A 27,060-nucleotide genomic window follows, 5' to 3' on the forward strand; every position below is an offset into this window, starting at 1 on the left:
GGTAAATATACAATATCGCGGTTCCTGACGATGACGAATCGAATAAAAATACATCACGTGACACCCCACCAATCACATGGCTGAAGATTATTTTGTGCAGCTCGTTCTCCTCTCTGGGCGCGCACTAAAAAAATTCCAAATATTATTTAGACTCTTCCCTATATTTACTGTTGCTATAGCAACTATATCTCTGATTGAAATTTTTTCCCTTCTTTCTTTTTTTATTATTATTACGTTTCAAAACATCTGGAATTACAGGAGTTTTTCAATTTTGATTTCTCATTTATATTTTCTTAAAGTAACGAAAATCTAATTTCGTTTTCTCCTTTAATATTTTTCAGTTTGATTTATTAAAGATTATAAATAAATTTCCGATTATTGGAAATGTAAACTGATTTTATTCTCTTCCACTTCTATGCATTTTTCCCTGAAATTCCACTTCCAAAAACTTTCTTAAATTCAATTCTTTTCTGTAACAATTTTCGCTTTTTGGAGAAAATCGCGTTCGAAAATTATCATAAAATTTATATTTTTCGAAATTATTAAATCAATTATATAAGTAAAGTGATTAAATAAATTTTCTAAAATTTAATTAATTACAATTCGAAATTATAAAAAGCAATTTTCAATATGATGATGGTGTTAGAAAGTGAGATGGAATTATTTTATGTAAAGTTAGTATTTTCACATTTAAATCCTGAAATTTTATTTTACGAACAGATAATTATGAGTGGGAAAAAATCAGAAGAATTGACATCACAGAAAAAACTTTTCAGAAAAAATTTTATATTTGTTTTCACTCTTCGTTGATACAAACAAAAAGAAAGCACTGTAATTCTTACTTTTTTAAAAAGAACATACACTAGTATGGTACACATTGATGTATGTTCTCCGAGTACGTATGTGAGTTATATGCTATTCAAGAAGTGTCTGTGCGTCAAGAATGACAGGCTCTTCAATGTACGATCTTCAAGAAATGCTATACTGTATGAACTTCTTACATCATGTCTTGAAAAACATGTATTAATCAATGTATATTGTTCAAGTGTACCTGTTACTTATATCACTCCTTAATGAATACACATTGTTTAATATTCCCAATTAATGAATGTTTATATTTATATAAAAATAACTTATATTTAAAAAAAATATATAAGTATTTTGGAAAATCAACTCTAATATTTACAACTTCTAAGCTTATATATTTAAATTTTGTCATTTGTAGTCCAACATTCGTTATTCGTATAGCATCATATACTGAAACTGCGTAACAAAATTCCATTCAGAGTATGCTTTCGCCATTAAAAAAATACCTGTTATATACATTAATTACACACAAGGAATCTAATTACGAAAGAAAATTTACGATAAATTTAAATAAAAAATAAATATATTTGTAGTTAATGCTAACATACAACTAATATTCCCCATTTATGGCTGACGTGATATACCCCAACTATTTCGGTGCGCTGTAGTAAACTCTGACGTCATCAGCGTGACGTGAAATATGTGATAGAACTGCACACAATCGGTTTTTTAATATTAGCTGCCAACTTCTTCCGACATTCAGTGAGCGCCTCACAATTTCATTAAAACGTAATTATCAACTTCCTGCGAAGCATTTAGAATTTAATCGGGTCACGCAAAATTTTCACGTTCTCTTGTGCAGAATTGTTCATTACGTCATTATATCACGCGATTTAATTACAGCGCCGTTATATTTGCGGCGATTTATGTAACTAAAACGGCCATTTATTAATATTTATGTATTAATAATTTCTGAAAGAGATTCATCCATTTGTGTATCTGCCTGAGTTCTAGCTGTTGCTTCGTGATAGGGATCGCAATAATCCCATTTAATTGAATTTTGTTATGGTTTCGGTGTTAGTTCGAGTGTCAAACTCCATTAATTCAATCAATAGTTTTTTCTCAAACAGGATTAATTAGCTTATTTTAAACAGAAGAGTATATCCAATCAAGTGAAATTTGTCTTCATAAAAGACAATAGTTATAAACGACATAATTTCTCCTAATTCGGAAACAAGCGCGAACAATTATAAAATTGAATAAGTTGTGATTTTGTTTTCTATTTTTTAAAAATTAAAAAACAAAATAAATTTAAATACAAATTAGCTGTAATAAATATGTATTTAAAAAAAACATTAACTCTTTATGTATAGTTAAGATTCTATAGACATATACAGGGTCATATTTAGACCTGTTGGTAATAAGCTATAACATGGACGAGGCCTTTTATCTCCACCAAATAATAACGAATTTAAAAGCGTAAGGCCTTAGTGTACTCTTTTAGTTTGAAGCCCTAAGGTATAGCTTGTTTAGCTGACGTATAAATCCGGCTCCGGGCTTATATCAAATACTGTACAGCAGCGGTCGCCAACCGGTGGTCCACGAGAAAATTTTGGTGGTTCGTGGAGAAATTTGGACATTGATCAACTGAAGGTTACGCGAAGTATTACGAAAAAGATGAAAAATTCTTTCTCACTCACTGCTTTTTTATTCGAATCTTAAACTAAATACGAAATGACTGTTATCAATAACTAATAATGTCAATAAATCAATAAATAATGTGAGTGCGATTATCCTCCTTCTTGGAAAAGAGCCAGAAATCCATAAATTTATTTTAAACAAGCAGCAACAAACTTCACACTAAAGTGAATTTCATATTAATAAAGTAAAATGGAATTTTTATGTTCATTATTCTATCGTTTAAACAAAATTCATGACAGTGGTCCGCGGGATTCAAAGTTGTGAGTTTATTGGTCCGTGAGGTAAGAACCTATGCTGGCGATCGCTGTTGTACAGTACAGTACTGTACAGTACCTACTATTTTTTAAAATCGATAAATTTCTGATTTTTTATTTGTCAAGTTCTTTTTATATTGCGAAACACTAAAATAAATATTTTACAATTGTAAAATTTAAAAGCATTAGCCAAAACTGTATTTTTAGCGTAAGGCTCTTTAAACTATAAAACATCATATTTTTCGAAATTATTAAATCAATTATATAAGTAAAGTGATTAAATAAATTTTCTAAAATTTAATTAATTACAATTCGAAATTATAAAAAGCAATTTTCAATATGATGATGGTGTTAGAAAGTGAGATGGAATTATTTTATGTAAAGTTAGTATTTTCACATTTAAATCCTGAAATTTTATTTTACGAACAGATAATTATGAGTGGGAAAAAATCAGAAGAATTGACATCACAGAAAAAACTTTTCAGAAAAAATTTTATATTTGTTTTCACTCTTCGTTGATACAAACAAAAAGAAAGCACTGTAATTCTTACTTTTTTAAAAAGAACATACACTAGTATGGTACACATTGATGTATGTTCTCCGAGTACGTATGTGAGTTATATGCTATTCAAGAAGTGTCTGTGCGTCAAGAATGACAGGCTCTTCAATGTACGATCTTCAAGAAATGCTATACTGTATGAACTTCTTACATCATGTCTTGAAAAACATGTATTAATCAATGTATATTGTTCAAGTGTACCTGTTACTTATATCACTCCTTAATGAATACACATTGTTTAATATTCCCAATTAATGAATGTTTATATTTATATAAAAATAACTTATATTTAAAAAAAATATATAAGTATTTTGGAAAATCAACTCTAATATTTACAACTTCTAAGCTTATATATTTAAATTTTGTCATTTGTAGTCCAACATTCGTTATTCGTATAGCATCATATACTGAAACTGCGTAACAAAATTCCATTCAGAGTATGCTTTCGCCATTAAAAAAATACCTGTTATATACATTAATTACACACAAGGAATCTAATTACGAAAGAAAATTTACGATAAATTTAAATAAAAAATAAATATATTTGTAGTTAATGCTAACATACAACTAATATTCCCCATTTATGGCTGACGTGATATACCCCAACTATTTCGGTGCGCTGTAGTAAACTCTGACGTCATCAGCGTGACGTGAAATATGTGATAGAACTGCACACAATCGGTTTTTTAATATTAGCTGCCAACTTCTTCCGACATTCAGTGAGCGCCTCACAATTTCATTAAAACGTAATTATCAACTTCCTGCGAAGCATTTAGAATTTAATCGGGTCACGCAAAATTTTCACGTTCTCTTGTGCAGAATTGTTCATTACGTCATTATATCACGCGATTTAATTACAGCGCCGTTATATTTGCGGCGATTTATGTAACTAAAACGGCCATTTATTAATATTTATGTATTAATAATTTCTGAAAGAGATTCATCCATTTGTGTATCTGCCTGAGTTCTAGCTGTTGCTTCGTGATAGGGATCGCAATAATCCCATTTAATTGAATTTTGTTATGGTTTCGGTGTTAGTTCGAGTGTCAAACTCCATTAATTCAATCAATAGTTTTTTCTCAAACAGGATTAATTAGCTTATTTTAAACAGAAGAGTATATCCAATCAAGTGAAATTTGTCTTCATAAAAGACAATAGTTATAAACGACATAATTTCTCCTAATTCGGAAACAAGCGCGAACAATTATAAAATTGAATAAGTTGTGATTTTGTTTTCTATTTTTTAAAAATTAAAAAACAAAATAAATTTAAATACAAATTAGCTGTAATAAATATGTATTTAAAAAAAACATTAACTCTTTATGTATAGTTAAGATTCTATAGACATATACAGGGTCATATTTAGACCTGTTGGTAATAAGCTATAACATGGACGAGGCCTTTTATCTCCACCAAATAATAACGAATTTAAAAGCGTAAGGCCTTAGTGTACTCTTTTAGTTTGAAGCCCTAAGGTATAGCTTGTTTAGCTGACGTATAAATCCGGCTCCGGGCTTATATCAAATACTGTACAGCAGCGGTCGCCAACCGGTGGTCCACGAGAAAATTTTGGTGGTTCGTGGAGAAATTTGGACATTGATCAACTGAAGGTTACGCGAAGTATTACGAAAAAGATGAAAAATTCTTTCTCACTCACTGCTTTTTTATTCGAATCTTAAACTAAATACGAAATGACTGTTATCAATAACTAATAATGTCAATAAATCAATAAATAATGTGAGTGCGATTATCCTCCTTCTTGGAAAAGAGCCAGAAATCCATAAATTTATTTTAAACAAGCAGCAACAAACTTCACACTAAAGTGAATTTCATATTAATAAAGTAAAATGGAATTTTTATGTTCATTATTCTATCGTTTAAACAAAATTCATGACAGTGGTCCGCGGGATTCAAAGTTGTGAGTTTATTGGTCCGTGAGGTAAGAACCTATGCTGGCGATCGCTGTTGTACAGTACAGTACTGTACAGTACCTACTATTTTTTAAAATCGATAAATTTCTGATTTTTTATTTGTCAAGTTCTTTTTATATTGCGAAACACTAAAATAAATATTTTACAATTGTAAAATTTAAAAGCATTAGCCAAAACTGTATTTTTAGCGTAAGGCTCTTTAAACTATAAAACATCATCATATATTTTAGTATATTAAGTTATTTAATACGATTTTAGAAATAACCCATTAAGTGATATTCCGCTATAATTTGTAGGGAAAAAAATTAAAGCTAAAGATTATCTTTGATTATATTTAATAAGACAAAAGATTAGATTAAATATAGAAATTTTATATTCAAAAGAAAGTATATTCTGTTCTATTTTATACAGAATATTTTCTTGTTACATATATTCATTTAATTTTGTAACATCTAAAATGCGAATAAATATGAAAGCATTTTCATATTTTTTCTATATAAAGTTCCATGTTTTTTGAGTTTCTAAAACATTTAAAAAGCTAAGGCCTTAAGGTTTAAAAATAAAATGTACTGTACACAGCTAGGCGCTATTTTTAACGATTTAAAATTGATTTATCTAATATAAAATTAAATTATAAAATATAATAGCTAAAAAACAAGAGAAATAATTATGCGAAAATATTATTAATGACTAAATTCCTTTCGAAGAATCCCCCTCATCTACAGCTTACTAGTGTTACCGGTCGGGACGCATTTTGGTTATATCCGTTTATAAATTACCCTAATGAGGAAGGTTTATTGTTGCGAGAACGGGGCGTAACCATTTACTGTGACGGATTGAGAATTATCACGACATATCGAGATAACGGCCAGTTTTATTATTGGATGCTAGCAGCAATTGTCGATTGGGTATCGGTAGTCGTTTCACGCCCAACTCTGACCGGAGTATAGGGATATCCGGCAGTAATGTCTGGCGCCATCAATAAAATTTTGTGTTCTCCAAACCAATTGGGAAATAATAACTCCCTAAACGAGCTTAACTAGCAAAACAAATAAAAAGAAAGTACAAAAACAATTTTGCCTCTCGCGATAATCTTCCTCTTAACCCGTAACATTGGGCGTAAACTAGTTATAATTACTCTCGATTTTGAATTAGAACCACGTAATCGTACAGCTTAATTAAATATTCCAAACTATATTTCACTTATCTAATATTTATCCTATATATGTATATAACCCTTGGGATATATCACTCCAGTTAACGCTTCATCCTACACTTTACGAGTTGTAATATAAACACTGACGTAACTAGGCGAGATTAAATGAAGAATAATGATTGGAAAAGTTATAATGGGTGTATATTTATAGGTTAAATAGTAAATGAAAATTACTCTAATTAAGATAATCTAATTCCGATTGGTTAAAGTGATCGCTTCGTGACTATATAACTTGTAACGTCGGCTACTCAGTATTCGTCGAGATAAGTCGACTTCCTTCAATCAATATTGGGTGTTATTTGCGGTTGTAACTCGCTAATCTGTTATGGTTTTGACAATGACAATCCTTAATTTGGTCCTCTAGAGAAATTACCATAATTCTACTTAAAATTAAAACAGCACGCTACACTGACTCATGTCCTTTATTACGCTTTAAGCATGCACGCAAATTCCGCATAGAGTAGGTAATTTCACCTAGGTTAGTTATTATCGCATACATTTGACTTCGAATCCATTATAAATTTGATTATTGTAAAAGATAGCATCTATCTACAATTATCACATTATCCGAGGTCGATTTAAACTACTGCTATAAAGAATATACGACGATATCGTTCGATAATCAGATATTAATTTTTGTTATTGGAAAAAAAACGATAAAAATATAATTAAATAAATTTCTCATTGAATAAAAAAATGTAATTTTTTTACAATATATTTTGTTTTTTTATTTTTTAAATGTATTATTCGTTTTCGTATTTTTTAAGTAGGAATGTTCCGTTTTTCGCTTTCAAGAATGCTTATTTATAGAATAATACGCATAATAATTGCTAAGAAACGATCTAATTATGTTTATAAAGTTACATAAAGTTTGATTTATATATAGTTAATTAGTATACAGTTAATTGAAGGATTAAAAATCAAGTATTTACGGCGAGCGACAAACAAATTGAGATATTTAGCGGACTAATTGGAGTTATCTTAACAATAATTAATGAGTAAGTCTAATGTCCATTTGATCTCGAACACGATTTTGAATTAATTATTGTTATTATTTTATTTTAAAGTAATTCTCTCACAAAATTACACTTGCGATACTTTTATAAATCCTTATTTTCTAGCATTTTAACGCAACTAATTCAAAGAATTTAAGTTATTTTGTGGAAATTACAGTAAAAAGTGTTTATAATTATGAGGTACTAAGTTTGAGATAAGGCAGTTAAAAATAAGATAAAGTATATGATAATCGGGTAATTATAGACTTCAAATTAAATTAAAATTTATATAAATCTTCAAAAACGACATTTACTAGTGGTAATTTAAGAACTAAAATCAAGTTGAAGAATTGAAATCGATGTAAAGTAATTAAATTAAAATCAATGGATGGTAATCTAAGAATTAAAGTAAGTAAATCAGATGAACTAATTTTATTTGCTCTTCTTGTATATTTGATCTTAAGTAATATGGAAAGAAAACATTTTTATCCATTACCCATCCGCATACTCACTAAAAAACTACCTACTCTTTAAATTAGTATAAGAATTAAAATACTTATAAACAAATTACAAATTGTTCGGTTTTTTTCTTAATATAATTATTAGAAAAACTTGGCAATGTCCCTAATGAGAGATTTTTTCATAACCGTTAGAGATAATAAATTTTTTTCCGTTGTTGGTGCATATTAGGATGCAGAGTAATTTATAAAAACAATTTTAATTCTGAGCGCTGATTAAAAAAAGGGGGCAACTGTAATGACGGCAGAGCATCGAATGACATCATTGCTGTTCCTATCGATAGGACGACATCTTGCGGGAAGAGGACACATTTAGAGAGTAGATGCCGTTGTTCGTAAATGGTGTAATTCAATCAGTTCAATCCATTGAGACGTCAACTAATTACTTCCATTAGGACAGTCAGGGCGTAGTAAGTGATAGCCGATAGTTGAGAGGGATGGTACTAGAGGGCAGTTCTGATGGTTCTATTATTCATGGGCGAAAATGCCGCACATAGAATACGGAATTAGTATGGGGTCAAGAATGAACTTTTTTCCCCCAAAGTTTTTTTATCCCCTTAACATAAACACTAGCCGTAATTAGTTTATAAAAATGCTCGTACTCAAGAAGAAAACTGTTAATCACCCAATTAAAACAGAACTTAATTAAATATATCTAGGAAACTTTAACAAGAAATTAATTAAGTGCGTCTTACTCGATGATAGAATTTAAAAAGATGCTAAACAAATTTTCCCTTCGTTCGTATAAAAAAAAAAGAAAAAAGAAAAATGTCTTAACAAATAACTGGATTCTTATTTAAGGCGAGAAATTAAAAATTTAAAAAGTGATTAAATGGATTTTGTCGAAAAGTGAATAAAATATAATTCGAGGATAAATTGATTAGCTGCATTTATATTAGATGGAAACTCTTTATTTTTCAGCGAGATTCGATAAATTTAATTCATTTGCGATTAATTCCTTTAAATTTGTTTTAAAATTATTTCCTCCAAGCTAAATTAAAATATCGAGTTACCTCCAATCCAATTTTATTTACAAATCAGTAAATTAGAATTAAATATTTAAACGATTGTAAACTTTGCTTTACCTCACAATCATACATCTGTTGATTTTTAATTTATTTAGCATATCTAAATTAATTTAATAATCTTTATGTGTTTATAAAATTATTCCAATTATATAATTTATTAAAATTTTCTTCTATTCAAAAAGCCGAAAAATCTTGGGTGCTTTTTCTTTCTTTGTCTATATGAGATTTTTTTTCCCTGAAAGAATTCCTATCTAGATAGAGAGATTTTATATAGGACTACAAAATTAAACTGAACGTTTTATGATTTCTATCACGGCTAAAAGCTATGATATTATATAGACCTATAGATATAAATATTATTTTATTTTTTTCGTAATTTCCTCCTTACCTCGTATGTCTTTATAAAATACGACTTAAGGAAAAGTAAAGAGAAATCTTGGCCACACCCATTCGGAATTTGGTCCAATGACAGAAGAGAGAGTTGCAGCTGCACGTTGCACGATTCCTCTCTCTGATTATACAAGGCATTTGCTGCAAACGGCACAGTTGCTTGACGCATTTGATACTTTCAACAAACAGTCACGTGTCTGGATTCACTTTTCCTAAAATAGGAATATTATTTATCCTTTGGGTAAGTTTTAAAAAAATTCTGTAAAGGATAAAAATATTTAATTTTTTTAAAAAAAATATAAATATCAGTCGTGACTTATATAAATTGAATAATCATTAGCTTATTCGTGTTTGCTATCTATTCGTGATTAACATATTTATTTAAGAGATTTAAGATAAGTGTAAATAAATGCAACAGATCGTTTATAAAATGTGGTATTTACTGAAACTTTTAAACTATTTTTATGAATTTTTAAACGTTTATATTTATGTATTTATATATATATTGTTATCCTGTGTATATATTCAAACATTTATCGGAGTGTTTGATAAATTTTAATTTATATTTTAGTAAATTAATTAATTTTTAAACTTAATTTCGATTATACTAATCCGTGTAGTTAATGAAAAAACAAACCATCTCCATCAAAAAGTTAATTTTGTGATAATATGAATTAATATTTTTCTTTTGTCTTTGTATACCAATGTAATTAATTTAACAAATATCGTTTTTAAATGTAAATTACGATATTTCAAATAGGATAATTTTCGCCTTGTTTTATTCATCGTAATATACAGAAAATGATTATTTTCTTCATTTATTATCAATCTGATCTCGTTAATAAATCTTTTGATTCTATCAGAACATTTTCCATCCCTTTCTGTAGTCCTAAACAGGTTAGATTCAGCCCAAGTCCGCAATCTCTAGGGAAATCCGTTCTGCCTCAAAGCAATGACATGTCTCCGCCTCCTATATCGAATTTCGCGACTAGAATGTTGACAACTGTCGCTATTACGCTTATGTCATCGGGACTGCTTGTTTAGCATATACAGTGTTAATGACAGTGTCAACACTGGCAGCAGTTTATGCCCCCGTGACACCCTTGGGAATCCTTTCCGTGTTCGCTAATCGTTTTCTAAGCATTAAGTACCTCGACGAGTGGTCAGATTGCGTTCGACAGGGTCATTCATATCATCGCTATGACTCACGACCACGCTACAGATCACGGACGATGAGTTTCCAATAACTTTTGTTAACCAAAACAGACATTACGGCTTTAAAAATGTTTTTTTAAACAAAATTATTCTCGTTTGCTGACAATTATAATGTGTTATTTTAATGTTAGACAACTGTTTATATTTTTAATATTATAAAATTTAAAATATAAAACTTATCTTATTATCAATATTTCTTTTCAGACATGTTTTGCTATCATTGCCCGCTGTCTCTGTCACCTTCCAATTTGAATCCAAGGCCTCCGACCCTATCTTTATCTGGATACTGGCCTCCTACTCCTTGTGAGTTATCCCGAAGAATAATTTAAAATATTTTATTACTTTCTGGTTTGTAAATTGAATATTGGATTGCCAAAAATCGAAAAATCATCGGCGGAATTTTACTGAAAGTGGATATTCATTTTATCCTCGAATCAAACTTTCAAATTTCAACCCAAGTTTTTATATATAATTCCAAAATAATATGTAAATAAATATTCTCCCTTTTTGTAAATAACTTCAAAAAATTACCTATATATACACACATATTTCTGATAATTTCCCAAGAGACATTTTTCAAAATCTTGGCTGATTTTCTCGAAATAAAATTAAGACAATAATCTATTTTATTTGAAAATTACATAAGTTATATCTTCTATTTGATCAAATAAAAGAGATAATGATTTTTAAATAAAATGAAATTGAAATTGATGCACATTTCGCTGCAATGTCAAAAAATAATGCGGGAAAGTACGCTTCTCAGTTGCATACTTTTTAGATAATATAAGAATATCACCTGAAGTAATTAAACACAAGGAAAAGTGACAAAGTAGAACTATTAATAAAATTTATCAAAAAAAATTTAATAAATAAATGCTTATTTTCAAAAATATAATAACGAATCTCAAAGATAATTATGGATTATATGTTTAATAATTGCTAGTTTTATTCGAAATTATATAGTTTAAACGGTTAAAAGTATATAATAAAGGTAAAAAATAAAACAAAAACTCGAATATAATGGGATGTTTGTTAACACAGAATAACTCTGAAGATTATTATAAAAATTATAGAAGTAATACATTTGGATCCTGAGTGTGACTTTAATCATGATTATANACATTATTACAGAACAACTATTTTATTAAATTCTGGAAATACTTTTATAAAATATTGTTTTAAAGAAATTAAATATTTCTGTTATGAAACACCATTTTTTATAGAGTGGTACTCCACTATCAAACTTTAACAAATACGTTGATTTAAAATCTAGTTTTGTATTTATCGAATCACATAATGACGCACGTAAGCCTCTTTCTTTAGATTTATTTTAAGCTTTTGGAATTTTTATTGGACTTATCGCATTTTTTTGAAATATCCGACTCTATAAAGAATTTATGCTTTCAATTTTGAATATTTGCATATGATATTGTTTCATATCCAGAAGCCAATCCTATATTTAATAAACATACTCTATTTGATTGTAGGAATTCGGAATTGCTCCGAATCTTCTCAAATAAGATTTCGACTCGGCTCTTGAACTCATAACTTACTAAGTTTAAAATTTTGGAAAAACAAAATTCTGAAATGCTAATGTCGAATCTAGATCTTGTACGAAGAAAATATACTAAACTGGAACGAGATTTTATTGAGCTAAAAGTAACAAAAATATCGGTATTATACTGAAATGTTATTCCTTTTTATTATTTACCGACTTATTTTTAAAATAAGAAAAATAAATATTCTGTTGCGATTGAACTTAGAGTTTATTTAATTCTTCATCGAATCAGATGAACAATTATGCGGCATATTCTTTGTAGTTTGGGTGCCATTTAACACTTTTATGTAGTAATTAGTTTTTGTGGCTTTATAACCAACAATTTTTATGAATACGAAGTTATTAACGTAACTTTTTCTTATTGTTATCTCTAATATGATATTAATAAAAGTATATCTTTATATCAAAGTTAATTAATATATATTTTAAAAACTCTGATCAAGAATCTCTCTAAACAGAAACAGAACTATTAAATCCAGTATATAATTTTTTCTCATTGTAAACGTCAAAAACGCCCAGTATTTTCTATTAACAGATACGATGAGATCATGCAGAATAGTTCAAAAATCAGTTAACCAAGTAACGTTAGCGTATCCCATACAGACTATACTTGTAAATATAAATCGTAAGTTTAATCAGTTAAAGTGCTGCAATTTTTTTATTGAACAAGAAGAATGTCATTTTGAACAAGTTTTGTAAAGTTTGTAAAACGTTTGTTATAAAGACAAAATTGTTGTCTTCTTCAAATAAGACAACAATTTTATCTTTATAATAGAATACTGTTTGGCCACCCTGTATGATAGTGAACTTATATAATATAAAGGAATTTATCAAACAGTCTATCATGGGCAGGCGTAAATATGCGTGAACATACTTTGTAAAGTAGTTTTGTCTAGAGTAGAATCTTTTTAAAATATTAGAATATTTACAAAACTGAATGGAAATAAGTTTTCTATTAAGAATATCGTATTCGGTGAGACATTCGAAAAATAATATGTAAAAATCATAAACTGATTTAAAATTTTAAAGCCCGAATTTTAAATAAATCAATCTCAATTTGAAAATAATTTCACAAATCTTTATTCCTTTCATAAGTGAATTTTGTAAAGTTAAGATAGAATAAATAAATAATAAAATTTATGAATATATTTAGATGTTTCATTCGATATGAATAAGATTCAAAATTCTAATGACCGTGACACCGAACTAATTGGCAAATCATATTTTATCACACCGAATATTTAACAATTTTCAATATAACTTATATGGATTGATATAACCTAATATGGCTTAAAGTTAATTGAAAAGTACAGAAAGGTGTTCATTAATGCATTTTAATGATTAATTAGTGTAATTATAATTAAATATTCATTTTTTTCATTAATATAAGAACAAATTCAATGGAATCTCAATTGCTTTATAAACAAGCGTATGCTATAAATATTGCAAAATATAAAGCATATATTTAAAATAAAACCGTATATTTACATATGTTAGGTTTAATTATAAAATATTTGAATTAACGTGTACTGTACAATACGTCTGTGAGATGTGCAATCGTTAAATAGAATTTCTAAAATTTAGAAAAAGATCGTAATGGCTTAAGTTTTTCTTCTCTACTTGTAAACTCAGATATTTTAAAAATATTTTTTAGTTAAATCAAGATTTTCTATTCAATTTACTGCCATTTTCGATATTATTAATTATATCCAATAAGTTTGATTTCATTAAAAATTATATTTATATCTCTTCAACTTCCTTTAGGCCTAAATTATAGAGCCATCGTAACTATATTTATTGCACTGAGAGTTCGAACTATTCCGATACATCTAATTTTAATAAATTATTGTAGTTAGAAATCAAATATAATAATTAATATAAAAACTGTATAAGTTATACAGTTTCTATAAAGGTAATCAGAATATTCTATTCCAAATTAATATTAAATAACTTATTGTATAAAATTTCTTTGGTCATAATTATTTAAATTCATTCAAATTATAAAAATTCCTCTCTTGTCTTAAATTATAATTCAATCTTATATTCGATTGAAATTAAAAATATTCGAAAATGAACATTTGTTAGATAATTATCAAAAGTTCAAAGAAAATTAACAGTCGTAACAAAGCTTCTTTAAACATAGGTATGGTTTCAAAATCGAAGGGCTAAGTGGAGAAAAGCCGAAAGATTGCGAAAAGAGAGAGAAGGTAATCAATTAGAAAGAGATAAGAATGAAGAGGGAAGAAACGAAGAGAAGTGCGATGAACAAGAATTCGAGAAATCCACCGAAGATAATACGGACGTTTGTATCCAAGAAGGGGAAGACGAAGTAGAAAAGAGATGTCAAGAGGGCTCAGAAGGACCAACAGACAACGTCAGAGATGCCGACAGTAAAGGAAGCGAAGTGTATTCTGCCACTGAGGAGGGCGAAGCGGGAGATAGGTACGCTGGTCAAAACGGTGGCCTGGTTCTATCCGATGCTGCTTATAATAAAGAATCATCACCACCTCCTACGTCATTGGGGATGTCTTTGAGACCGCCTTTTTTCTCTTCTCTAGGAGACGGGTATGGTCTTACGTAGATTTTTAAAACTGAGTAAATCGTATGAAATATTAAAATATTATATTTATATATACTTACGTAGATCCATAGGTTCTCAGTCGGGAATGGACGGAATTTTATCCCCATCTACCCATGCTAGTAACTTATAATAATTTCTCTCTGAAACTATACGAATAAATAATTAATTTAAATAAAAGAAATTGTAATAAATAATTATTAGTTTTATCATAAAAGATATTGATGTATTCAATAAAACACAACATATAATACATTTACAGAATATTTGTTTTTATTATCTATTTAGTTGTTTCAACTGTTAGTGACCCTGTGAACAATAATTTTTCAAAATTTCTTATCTGCAACAGTTTTTTTTTTTTTTCAGTCTGGCCAGTTTGAAGAACATAATTTTAATTAAAACAATGTAAAATAACGATTGTAAGCATTTAAATTTGTTATTTTACAGGATAGTCTATTTTGTTAAATAAGACGAAAGAAGAAAGAAAAACTATAAAGTTTACTAAGTAAAATTTTATTATTTCGCTAGATGGTAAAGCAGGTTTTAGAAAATATTTCTAATTTATTGAAAAGAGGAGGATGTATCTAGCATGTTATTTATGTTATCGGTAGCTTTCAATTTAACCAACCGATGCTACAGACCAACGTGATTGTGGAGGGACCGAAATAATCAATGTCACATTCATTGTTTGTCTTCAGTCGGATCATACGCTCCGTTAGTTTCTAACGGCAACGAATTTTAACTCCCGCTTTCGAAACCACCAATGACTAATACTTTAGTTAGATGTAACAAAATAATGATATGATTTTACATTTTAATTTACAAGGTTTCATTATATGCGATATAACAAATTAAGAGAAAAAATTTAAAATTTTTAACTAATTGTAAAAACTAAGCATAAAATTTGTATGCAGTCTTTATAAATGACAGCAAATAAGTAATTTAAATCTATTTTAACTTGAGCAGCTAGAAACTTATTCTATCTACAATCTGCTTTTACACAGGAGAGATCAAAATTCTTAAAAATTAAATTGATGTCTTATCCACTGTAAAGATACAGTTGATATCAATTACTTTATTACTTAAAAAACTACAAAAATTACTCAAGAATGAAATTCTTTGTGTTCAATACACGAATTACAACGTTTTAATACATACAAATTGCTGACGCTCTTGCAAAAATTGATGAATTGCTTGCAAACAGTACACCCATATTTAAGATTAACACTCGGGTGGTGGATCTATTTGTTCGCACATTTCACATGAAAAGAGCCCCGCGATTCCGGAACCCCGAGAGGCTGAGGTTTTTTCTTATAATTTGAAGAAAAAAGTTTTGTAATTCAATAATTTAAAAAGTTTAAATAAGGTTCATTTACTTTCCCTTTTATCCTATACTAAAAAGTAAGTTATGGAGTAAGCTGATTTTAGTGACTTAAGTTTAATATTTTTAGAAAAAGTATTAAACTTAAGTTCCAAGCTATCTACTATTATTTATGAAAGCGATTCACTATTGGGACTCGATGTCTTAAATTCTGCCATTGCAAAGATTATTTATAAAGATTATAACAAAAAATAGAGAACTTAGGACATTTTTGTTTTCATTTTATTTTGATTTAATTTTCGTTTAAAATTGTAACAAAAAGCCTTAATTGTTTCATTAAAGCATTTTTTTTGCATTCTATATAAAACTAAGAATTTGTAACGATTTTGCTGTTGGTTTAAGTTAGATTATGGGCACGATAATATTAGGTCTATTCGCTACATAAATAAATAAATAAAATTAAAAGAGGAATGGTTCCTGTTGCATAAATATGTAACAAGTTTCATTGAAAATTATTCAGAAAAAGGGAGATAAGAGGAAATTTTTGAGAGGCTTTTCCAAATGCGAAACGAGACTCCCTTCAAATATTTTACCGCAATTCAGTTCTTTATAACAAACACGGCTACTCATTTCAAAAAATTGACATCAGGAGTTTGGTTTTCAAAAAACGAGCCAATTGAATAGGTTGTATTACTGCAACCGGCGTGAAATATTTCTATATAAATCGTTATAAATGCATCAGAAACGAAGACGAAGGCAGATAAAAAGAAAGTGGAATTTCCAAATCTCTTTCATTTAAATCCATAGCAGAAGTCTGTTACGAATATAGTAAACGAGGATACTTTATTACTATAGGTGGACGTAATCTTCGATAAAATGGACCCAGATCCAATATTCCTACTTATTTATGTGAAGCGAAGATAAATACGACGTTTCGCTTGATTTAATCGCAAAGATTTTTCACATTTCGAATCCAATATTGTCGAATTTAAAGCATCCCTCCTATGTCAATTTTCCGAAGTTTATCAATTTTATACATATAGCGTGCTCTTCTTAGGGAAGAGAAAAAAATCCCGATGCTTTCTTGATGCTATTTCTCAATCAGGACTCGACGACGACTAGAGTCGAAGCTAATAAACCGAATTTAACTGCAGATAAAATTCTTCTTTCTACTCTTCGACGATAAATGTTTACTTTGTCTGTAGACGATTCGATTCTGTCTTCGCTTAGAGATCCAGATTAAGTATCTCACTCATACTTCCCGTCATATGTAGTTCCATCAAAACCAAATACGAGTTGTCCCCTCAGGTGAGATTAAAAACACCCCTTGCAAAAAAAGGGAGGGGAAAAGATACCGGATTCTCTTTTTTTACCATGATACCTTTTTCTAGTAATGGGTTTAGGCTTACGGTCCATCTTCGTTGATCCAATTTACTGACCTGCCTCTCTTTTCTTAAAGTTATTTTGTCGTATATAAACGGTTTTTTTTTTAACTTACACCTTATTCCCATCAGTCTTTGCTTACATTTTTTTAAACTTATTTCGATGATTTGCAAATGTAATTCAGCAGTTCTAATGATAAATTATTTGTGGAGGGGTAAATCCAATTCGATCGATAATTAGCAATTTGTAGGAGCGAGTATCTTTTCGACTTGGCCAAAAGAGAAAACGATTTTATGTCCTGCTAATTATACCAAATGGAATTGATTTGATAAAACTTAAACCGATATATCTAATCTATTTATATTTTCGATACGCTAAAACTCAAAGAGAACGTAGATGATATCTCACTAAAGAAAAACGAATGAATAAGTGCTTATAATATATCGTGTGACATGTTTTTAAATAAAGTTATACAAATTTGTATTTTATTGTTTTACAAATTATTTATTTGTAAAATTTTGCTTTGATATAGATAGTAATTATAATTACCAAGGAGATTTACATGATGATACATTTGTTCGAAGAAAGCAGAGAAGAAACCGCACAACTTTCACCGTACAACAGGTAAGTAGAGGATCTTAAAAGAATCTACAGTACATTTAAAGAGATTTATAAATTAATGTAAAAGAAACATAAGTTAATCTTTATTTTTAAAATTTTAACTTAATTTGCCTCCGTTTATATTATTTTAACTTTTATAGAAATGATTCAAAAACTTGAGAACTTACTTTATAAAAGTATAACTTTAATTATAAAATTTAATGTTAGTGTATTGCATTAATATATATTTCAATTATTTAAAAAATAATATAAATTCGTAGAAATATTAAATCTATAAAAATGTTTATCAAGAAGAAAAGTTTTATTTTAAGAAAAAAGATCCGTGACTATTAAATAAAGATGGGGAAACAAGTCGATGCGCTGTTTTTGCGAAAATGTCCGGAAGCAGTTTCCAAATTTGATATTTTATTTGATCTTCAAATGTATTTCATTTTCAGTTAGAAGAATTGGAAAAAGCTTTCACTCAAACCCATTATCCCGATGTGTTTACTAGAGAAGATCTAGCTATGAAGATCAATTTAACTGAAGCGAGAGTTCAGGTAAAACCTTTTTTGGAGGTGATTTAAAATTGGATAAATGCTTTTTACTATAATATATATTGCGAGTTAGCTATTATGATTTCTTTTATCAATAATTTAATTCAGAATGTCAATTTGTACAAACAAAGTGCTTTCATATGATATAGTTCTATCATATAAAATATTTTTGTCTTCATTATAAATTTAAAAAATGGAAAAACTTTTCCGAGCTATTTCTGTTTTAAAATATAAACTCGGTAGCATTGACATGTAAACTTGTTTCACTCACCGAATGATATATTTTATATTAGTTTTCACTTTTGTATATATATATATATATATATATATATCTTTGAAATATGTACTGTACTTTAAAATTTTGAAATATATATATTAAATTCGAAGCTCCTTTCGAAATACTAGAGTAAAAAAGAAATCGTATAAAAAATTAATAGTTAAAGAAGAGAGAAAAAAGAGGAAAATTATTAGTTAATTCCCATTTGTAGAGTATCCCTTGAAATAAATTTAAACTCGTGTTTAAATCAAATACTTACTCACTTGTTGGGTGACTAAAGAACGGTAAATATATATCATTCTATGCTCTTTAACACATGGGAGTAAAGGGAGATCTAAACTCGGAGGAGGTACAGCGAATGATGGAAAGTCCTGTCTAGACCCAGATTGGACCGTTGTCCCACGGGAAGTCGGTAACTCGTATCCTAATCTTCTACCATTTCCCTACTCATCCTTCCCGACGTCAAGACATGATTTCCACCAAGATTTGGCTCGTGTTAGCTTTGGACTTAGCTAAATACTAATGAGAAATGCATCTTCCCTTTTCTCAGATATAAATTCAGCTTAGATCTTTGACATTAAAGCATCGTTGTGGTTCTAACTAATTCATCTAAGTCTCTAAAATAATCTATATGTTTAAATTTATAAATCTAGTTATCATAATTAAATATTTTTAGCATAAAACTTGATGTTTTATTTTGTTTATAAAATAAAAGAGAATAAGATTTTATTAAATGAATATACATTATTACAGAACAACTATTTTATTAAATTCTGGAAATACTTTTATAAAATATTGTTTTAAAGAAATTAAATATTTCTGTTATGAAACACCATTTTTTATAGAGTGGTACTCCACTATCAAACTTTAACAAATACGTTGATTTAAAATCTAGTTTTGTATTTATCGAATCACATAATGACGCACGTAAGCCTCTTTCTTTAGATTTATTTTAAGCTTTTGGAATTTTTATTGGACTTATCGCATTTTTTTGAAATATCCGACTCTATAAAGAATTTATGCTTTCAATTTTGAATATTTGCATATGATATTGTTTCATATCCAGAAGCCAATCCTATATTTAATAAACATACTCTATTTGATTGTAGGAATTCGGAATTGCTCCGAATCTTCTCAAATAAGATTTCGACTCGGCTCTTGAACTCATAACTTACTAAGTTTAAAATTTTGGAAAAACAAAATTCTGAAATGCTAATGTCGAATCTAGATCTTGTACGAAGAAAATATACTAAACTGGAACGAGATTTTATTGAGCTAAAAGTAACAAAAATATCGGTATTATACTGAAATGTTATTCCTTTTTATTATTTACCGACTTATTTTTAAAATAAGAAAAATAAATATTCTGTTGCGATTGAACTTAGAGTTTATTTAATTCTTCATCGAATCAGATGAACAATTATGCGGCATATTCTTTGTAGTTTGGGTGCCATTTAACACTTTTATGTAGTAATTAGTTTTTGTGGCTTTATAACCAACAATTTTTATGAATACGAAGTTATTAACGTAACTTTTTCTTATTGTTATCTCTAATATGATATTAATAAAAGTATATCTTTATATCAAAGTTAATTAATATATATTTTAAAAACTCTGATCAAGAATNATAAAATATAATAGCTAAAAAACAAGAGAAATAATTATGCGAAAATATTATTAATGACTAAATTCCTTTCGAAGAATCCCCCTCATCTACAGCTTACTAGTGTTACCGGTCGGGACGCATTTTGGTTATATCCGTTTATAAATTACCCTAATGAGGAAGGTTTATTGTTGCGAGAACGGGGCGTAACCATTTACTGTGACGGATTGAGAATTATCACGACATATCGAGATAACGGCCAGTTTTATTATTGGATGCTAGCAGCAATTGTCGATTGGGTATCGGTAGTCGTTTCACGCCCAACTCTGACCGGAGTATAGGGATATCCGGCAGTAATGTCTGGCGCCATCAATAAAATTTTGTGTTCTCCAAACCAATTGGGAAATAATAACTCCCTAAACGAGCTTAACTAGCAAAACAAATAAAAAGAAAGTACAAAAACAATTTTGCCTCTCGCGATAATCTTCCTCTTAACCCGTAACATTGGGCGTAAACTAGTTATAATTACTCTCGATTTTGAATTAGAACCACGTAATCGTACAGCTTAATTAAATATTCCAAACTATATTTCACTTATCTAATATTTATCCTATATATGTATATAACCCTTGGGATATATCACTCCAGTTAACGCTTCATCCTACACTTTACGAGTTGTAATATAAACACTGACGTAACTAGGCGAGATTAAATGAAGAATAATGATTGGAAAAGTTATAATGGGTGTATATTTATAGGTTAAATAGTAAATGAAAATTACTCTAATTAAGATAATCTAATTCCGATTGGTTAAAGTGATCGCTTCGTGACTATATAACTTGTAACGTCGGCTACTCAGTATTCGTCGAGATAAGTCGACTTCCTTCAATCAATATTGGGTGTTATTTGCGGTTGTAACTCGCTAATCTGTTATGGTTTTGACAATGACAATCCTTAATTTGGTCCTCTAGAGAAATTACCATAATTCTACTTAAAATTAAAACAGCACGCTACACTGACTCATGTCCTTTATTACGCTTTAAGCATGCACGCAAATTCCGCATAGAGTAGGTAATTTCACCTAGGTTAGTTATTATCGCATACATTTGACTTCGAATCCATTATAAATTTGATTATTGTAAAAGATAGCATCTATCTACAATTATCACATTATCCGAGGTCGATTTAAACTACTGCTATAAAGAATATACGACGATATCGTTCGATAATCAGATATTAATTTTTGTTATTGGAAAAAAAACGATAAAAATATAATTAAATAAATTTCTCATTGAATAAAAAAATGTAATTTTTTTACAATATATTTTGTTTTTTTATTTTTTAAATGTATTATTCGTTTTCGTATTTTTTAAGTAGGAATGTTCCGTTTTTCGCTTTCAAGAATGCTTATTTATAGAATAATACGCATAATAATTGCTAAGAAACGATCTAATTATGTTTATAAAGTTACATAAAGTTTGATTTATATATAGTTAATTAGTATACAGTTAATTGAAGGATTAAAAATCAAGTATTTACGGCGAGCGACAAACAAATTGAGATATTTAGCGGACTAATTGGAGTTATCTTAACAATAATTAATGAGTAAGTCTAATGTCCATTTGATCTCGAACACGATTTTGAATTAATTATTGTTATTATTTTATTTTAAAGTAATTCTCTCACAAAATTACACTTGCGATACTTTTATAAATCCTTATTTTCTAGCATTTTAACGCAACTAATTCAAAGAATTTAAGTTATTTTGTGGAAATTACAGTAAAAAGTGTTTATAATTATGAGGTACTAAGTTTGAGATAAGGCAGTTAAAAATAAGATAAAGTATATGATAATCGGGTAATTATAGACTTCAAATTAAATTAAAATTTATATAAATCTTCAAAAACGACATTTACTAGTGGTAATTTAAGAACTAAAATCAAGTTGAAGAATTGAAATCGATGTAAAGTAATTAAATTAAAATCAATGGATGGTAATCTAAGAATTAAAGTAAGTAAATCAGATGAACTAATTTTATTTGCTCTTCTTGTATATTTGATCTTAAGTAATATGGAAAGAAAACATTTTTATCCATTACCCATCCGCATACTCACTAAAAAACTACCTACTCTTTAAATTAGTATAAGAATTAAAATACTTATAAACAAATTACAAATTGTTCGGTTTTTTTCTTAATATAATTATTAGAAAAACTTGGCAATGTCCCTAATGAGAGATTTTTTCATAACCGTTAGAGATAATAAATTTTTTTCCGTTGTTGGTGCATATTAGGATGCAGAGTAATTTATAAAAACAATTTTAATTCTGAGCGCTGATTAAAAAAAGGGGGCAACTGTAATGACGGCAGAGCATCGAATGACATCATTGCTGTTCCTATCGATAGGACGACATCTTGCGGGAAGAGGACACATTTAGAGAGTAGATGCCGTTGTTCGTAAATGGTGTAATTCAATCAGTTCAATCCATTGAGACGTCAACTAATTACTTCCATTAGGACAGTCAGGGCGTAGTAAGTGATAGCCGATAGTTGAGAGGGATGGTACTAGAGGGCAGTTCTGATGGTTCTATTATTCATGGGCGAAAATGCCGCACATAGAATACGGAATTAGTATGGGGTCAAGAATGAACTTTTTTCCCCCAAAGTTTTTTTATCCCCTTAACATAAACACTAGCCGTAATTAGTTTATAAAAATGCTCGTACTCAAGAAGAAAACTGTTAATCACCCAATTAAAACAGAACTTAATTAAATATATCTAGGAAACTTTAACAAGAAATTAATTAAGTGCGTCTTACTCGATGATAGAATTTAAAAAGATGCTAAACAAATTTTCCCTTCGTTCGTATAAAAAAAAAAGAAAAAAGAAAAATGTCTTAACAAATAACTGGATTCTTATTTAAGGCGAGAAATTAAAAATTTAAAAAGTGATTAAATGGATTTTGTCGAAAAGTGAATAAAATATAATTCGAGGATAAATTGATTAGCTGCATTTATATTAGATGGAAACTCTTTATTTTTCAGCGAGATTCGATAAATTTAATTCATTTGCGATTAATTCCTTTAAATTTGTTTTAAAATTATTTCCTCCAAGCTAAATTAAAATATCGAGTTACCTCCAATCCAATTTTATTTACAAATCAGTAAATTAGAATTAAATATTTAAACGATTGTAAACTTTGCTTTACCTCACAATCATACATCTGTTGATTTTTAATTTATTTAGCATATCTAAATTAATTTAATAATCTTTATGTGTTTATAAAATTATTCCAATTATATAATTTATTAAAATTTTCTTCTATTCAAAAAGCCGAAAAATCTTGGGTGCTTTTTCTTTCTTTGTCTATATGAGATTTTTTTTCCCTGAAAGAATTCCTATCTAGATAGAGAGATTTTATATAGGACTACAAAATTAAACTGAACGTTTTATGATTTCTATCACGGCTAAAAGCTATGATATTATATAGACCTATAGATATAAATATTATTTTATTTTTTTCGTAATTTCCTCCTTACCTCGTATGTCTTTATAAAATACGACTTAAGGAAAAGTAAAGAGAAATCTTGGCCACACCCATTCGGAATTTGGTCCAATGACAGAAGAGAGAGTTGCAGCTGCACGTTGCACGATTCCTCTCTCTGATTATACAAGGCATTTGCTGCAAACGGCACAGTTGCTTGACGCATTTGATACTTTCAACAAACAGTCACGTGTCTGGATTCACTTTTCCTAAAATAGGAATATTATTTATCCTTTGGGTAAGTTTTAAAAAAATTCTGTAAAGGATAAAAATATTTAATTTTTTTAAAAAAAATATAAATATCAGTCGTGACTTATATAAATTGAATAATCATTAGCTTATTCGTGTTTGCTATCTATTCGTGATTAACATATTTATTTAAGAGATTTAAGATAAGTGTAAATAAATGCAACAGATCGTTTATAAAATGTGGTATTTACTGAAACTTTTAAACTATTTTTATGAATTTTTAAACGTTTATATTTATGTATTTATATATATATTGTTATCCTGTGTATATATTCAAACATTTATCGGAGTGTTTGATAAATTTTAATTTATATTTTAGTAAATTAATTAATTTTTAAACTTAATTTCGATTATACTAATCCGTGTAGTTAATGAAAAAACAAACCATCTCCATCAAAAAGTTAATTTTGTGATAATATGAATTAATATTTTTCTTTTGTCTTTGTATACCAATGTAATTAATTTAACAAATATCGTTTTTAAATGTAAATTACGATATTTCAAATAGGATAATTTTCGCCTTGTTTTATTCATCGTAATATACAGAAAATGATTATTTTCTTCATTTATTATCAATCTGATCTCGTTAATAAATCTTTTGATTCTATCAGAACATTTTCCATCCCTTTCTGTAGTCCTAAACAGGTTAGATTCAGCCCAAGTCCGCAATCTCTAGGGAAATCCGTTCTGCCTCAAAGCAATGACATGTCTCCGCCTCCTATATCGAATTTCGCGACTAGAATGTTGACAACTGTCGCTATTACGCTTATGTCATCGGGACTGCTTGTTTAGCATATACAGTGTTAATGACAGTGTCAACACTGGCAGCAGTTTATGCCCCCGTGACACCCTTGGGAATCCTTTCCGTGTTCGCTAATCGTTTTCTAAGCATTAAGTACCTCGACGAGTGGTCAGATTGCGTTCGACAGGGTCATTCATATCATCGCTATGACTCACGACCACGCTACAGATCACGGACGATGAGTTTCCAATAACTTTTGTTAACCAAAACAGATATTACGGCTTTAAAAATGTTTTTTTAAACAAAATTATTCTCGTTTGCTGACAATTATAATAGGTTATTTTAATGTTAGACAACTGTTTATATTTTTAATATTATAAAATTTAAAATATAAAACTTATCTTATTATCAATATTTCTTTTCAGACATGTTTTGCTATCATTGCCCGCTGTCTCTGTCACCTTCCAATTTGAATCCAAGGCCTCCGACCCTATCTTTATCTGGATACTGGCCTCCTACTCCTTGTGAGTTATCCCGAAGAATAATTTAAAATATTTTATTACTTTCTGGTTTGTAAATTGAATATTGGATTGCCAAAAATCGAAAAATCATCGGCGGAATTTTACTGAAAGTGGATATTCATTTTATCCTCGAATCAAACTTTCAAATTTCAACCCAAGTTTTTATATATAATTCCAAAATAATATGTAAATAAATATTCTCCCTTTTTGTAAATAACTTCAAAAAATTACCTATATATACACACATATTTCTGATAATTTCCCAAGAGACATTTTTCAAAATCTTGGCTGATTTTCTCGAAATAAAATTAAGACAATAATCTATTTTATTTGAAAATTACATAAGTTATATCTTCTATTTGATCAAATAAAAGAGATAATGATTTTTAAATAAAATGAAATTGAAATTGATGCACATTTCGCTGCAATGTCAAAAAATAATGCGGGAAAGTACGCTTCTCAGTTGCATACTTTTTAGATAATATAAGAATATCACCTGAAGTAATTAAACACAAGGAAAAGTGACAAAGTAGAACTATTAATAAAATTTATCAAAAAAAAATTTAATAAATAAATGCTTATTTTCAAAAATATAATAACGAATCTCAAAGATAATTATGGATTATATGTTTAATAATTGCTAGTTTTATTCGAAATTATATAGTTTAAACGGTTAAAAGTATATAATAAAGGTAAAAAATAAAACAAAAACTCGAATATAATGGGATGTTTGTTAACACAGAATAACTCTGAAGATTATTATAAAAATTATAGAAGTAATACATTTGGATCCTGAGTGTGACTTTAATCATGATTATACCTTTTAAACGGTTCAAGATATGTACACAATAATTAAAAGTGAAACAAAAACTCCTGAGAAAACTGAGTCCATTGTTAATTGATGTATGTCCTTTCTTGTCATTGGACATTAACTTGTAGATTTAAAATTAAAAAAAAAAAAAAACACGAAAGAAAACAATTTATTATATACTTTTAAAGCACTGTAATAGAAACAATTAAGATAAATTAGAAATTATTAATGAGATGAAATTATAATTTAAGGTAAAAAATTAAAGATGTAAAATATATTTTTTATTAAAATTTCAGTTAGAATTTTTAAAATAAATTAAAACGTTTATATTCATCTGAAACTTCAACAGAATTATAATGTCTTACTTTTTAAACTTTCCTCTCATCAAACATTTTTCAAGTATTACTATGTCAATCCCAAAACATACAAATTAGAACGTATGAGAGTAAGATTTTAAATTTCAGTATTATTAGCATATATAAACCTTAATGCTTTTCTAAATATTATTTTTAAACTTCCCGAGAAGGTTCTTGCATATAAATTACGTGGAAACGAATATATCATGATGTTTTATATATGTATAAAAATAACGGAGGTCTTAAAATAATGAATCTAGAGAAGAATTTTCATTTATTTTAATAATCGATACCATTAAAAAAGTAAATCCGCCTCATAAAAAAGCGTATGTATTTTGTCTTTTTTTTT

At 28.3% G+C, this 27,060-nt stretch overlaps 2 long non-coding RNA genes across 2 annotated transcripts in view; one reads left to right on the forward strand and one right to left on the reverse strand.

Moving 5' to 3' along the window:
- Window positions 1–18,014: 18,014 nt before the first annotated feature.
- The window catches only part of LOC111622927, a 21,336-nt gene continuing 12,290 nt past the window's right edge, over window positions 18,015–27,060 (reverse strand). Inside the window, exon 4 of the long non-coding RNA XR_002756365.1 lies at window positions 18,015–18,102. This is a non-coding gene — a long non-coding RNA (uncharacterized LOC111622927). The remainder of the gene's footprint in view (window positions 18,103–27,060) is intronic.
- LOC111622932 overlaps window positions 18,051–27,060 on the forward strand; it is a 17,189-nt gene continuing 8,179 nt past the window's right edge. The window contains exons 1-2 of the long non-coding RNA XR_002756368.1: window positions 18,051–18,078; window positions 18,513–18,614. This is a non-coding gene — a long non-coding RNA (uncharacterized LOC111622932). The remainder of the gene's footprint in view (window positions 18,079–18,512; window positions 18,615–27,060) is intronic.

Source organism: Centruroides sculpturatus, unplaced genomic scaffold (genome assembly GCF_000671375.1).
Source record: "Centruroides sculpturatus isolate CEXI.00-Female unplaced genomic scaffold, Cexi_2.0 scaffold39, whole genome shotgun sequence".
In the NCBI taxonomy this organism is placed as follows: Eukaryota; Metazoa; Arthropoda; class Arachnida; order Scorpiones; family Buthidae; genus Centruroides; species Centruroides sculpturatus.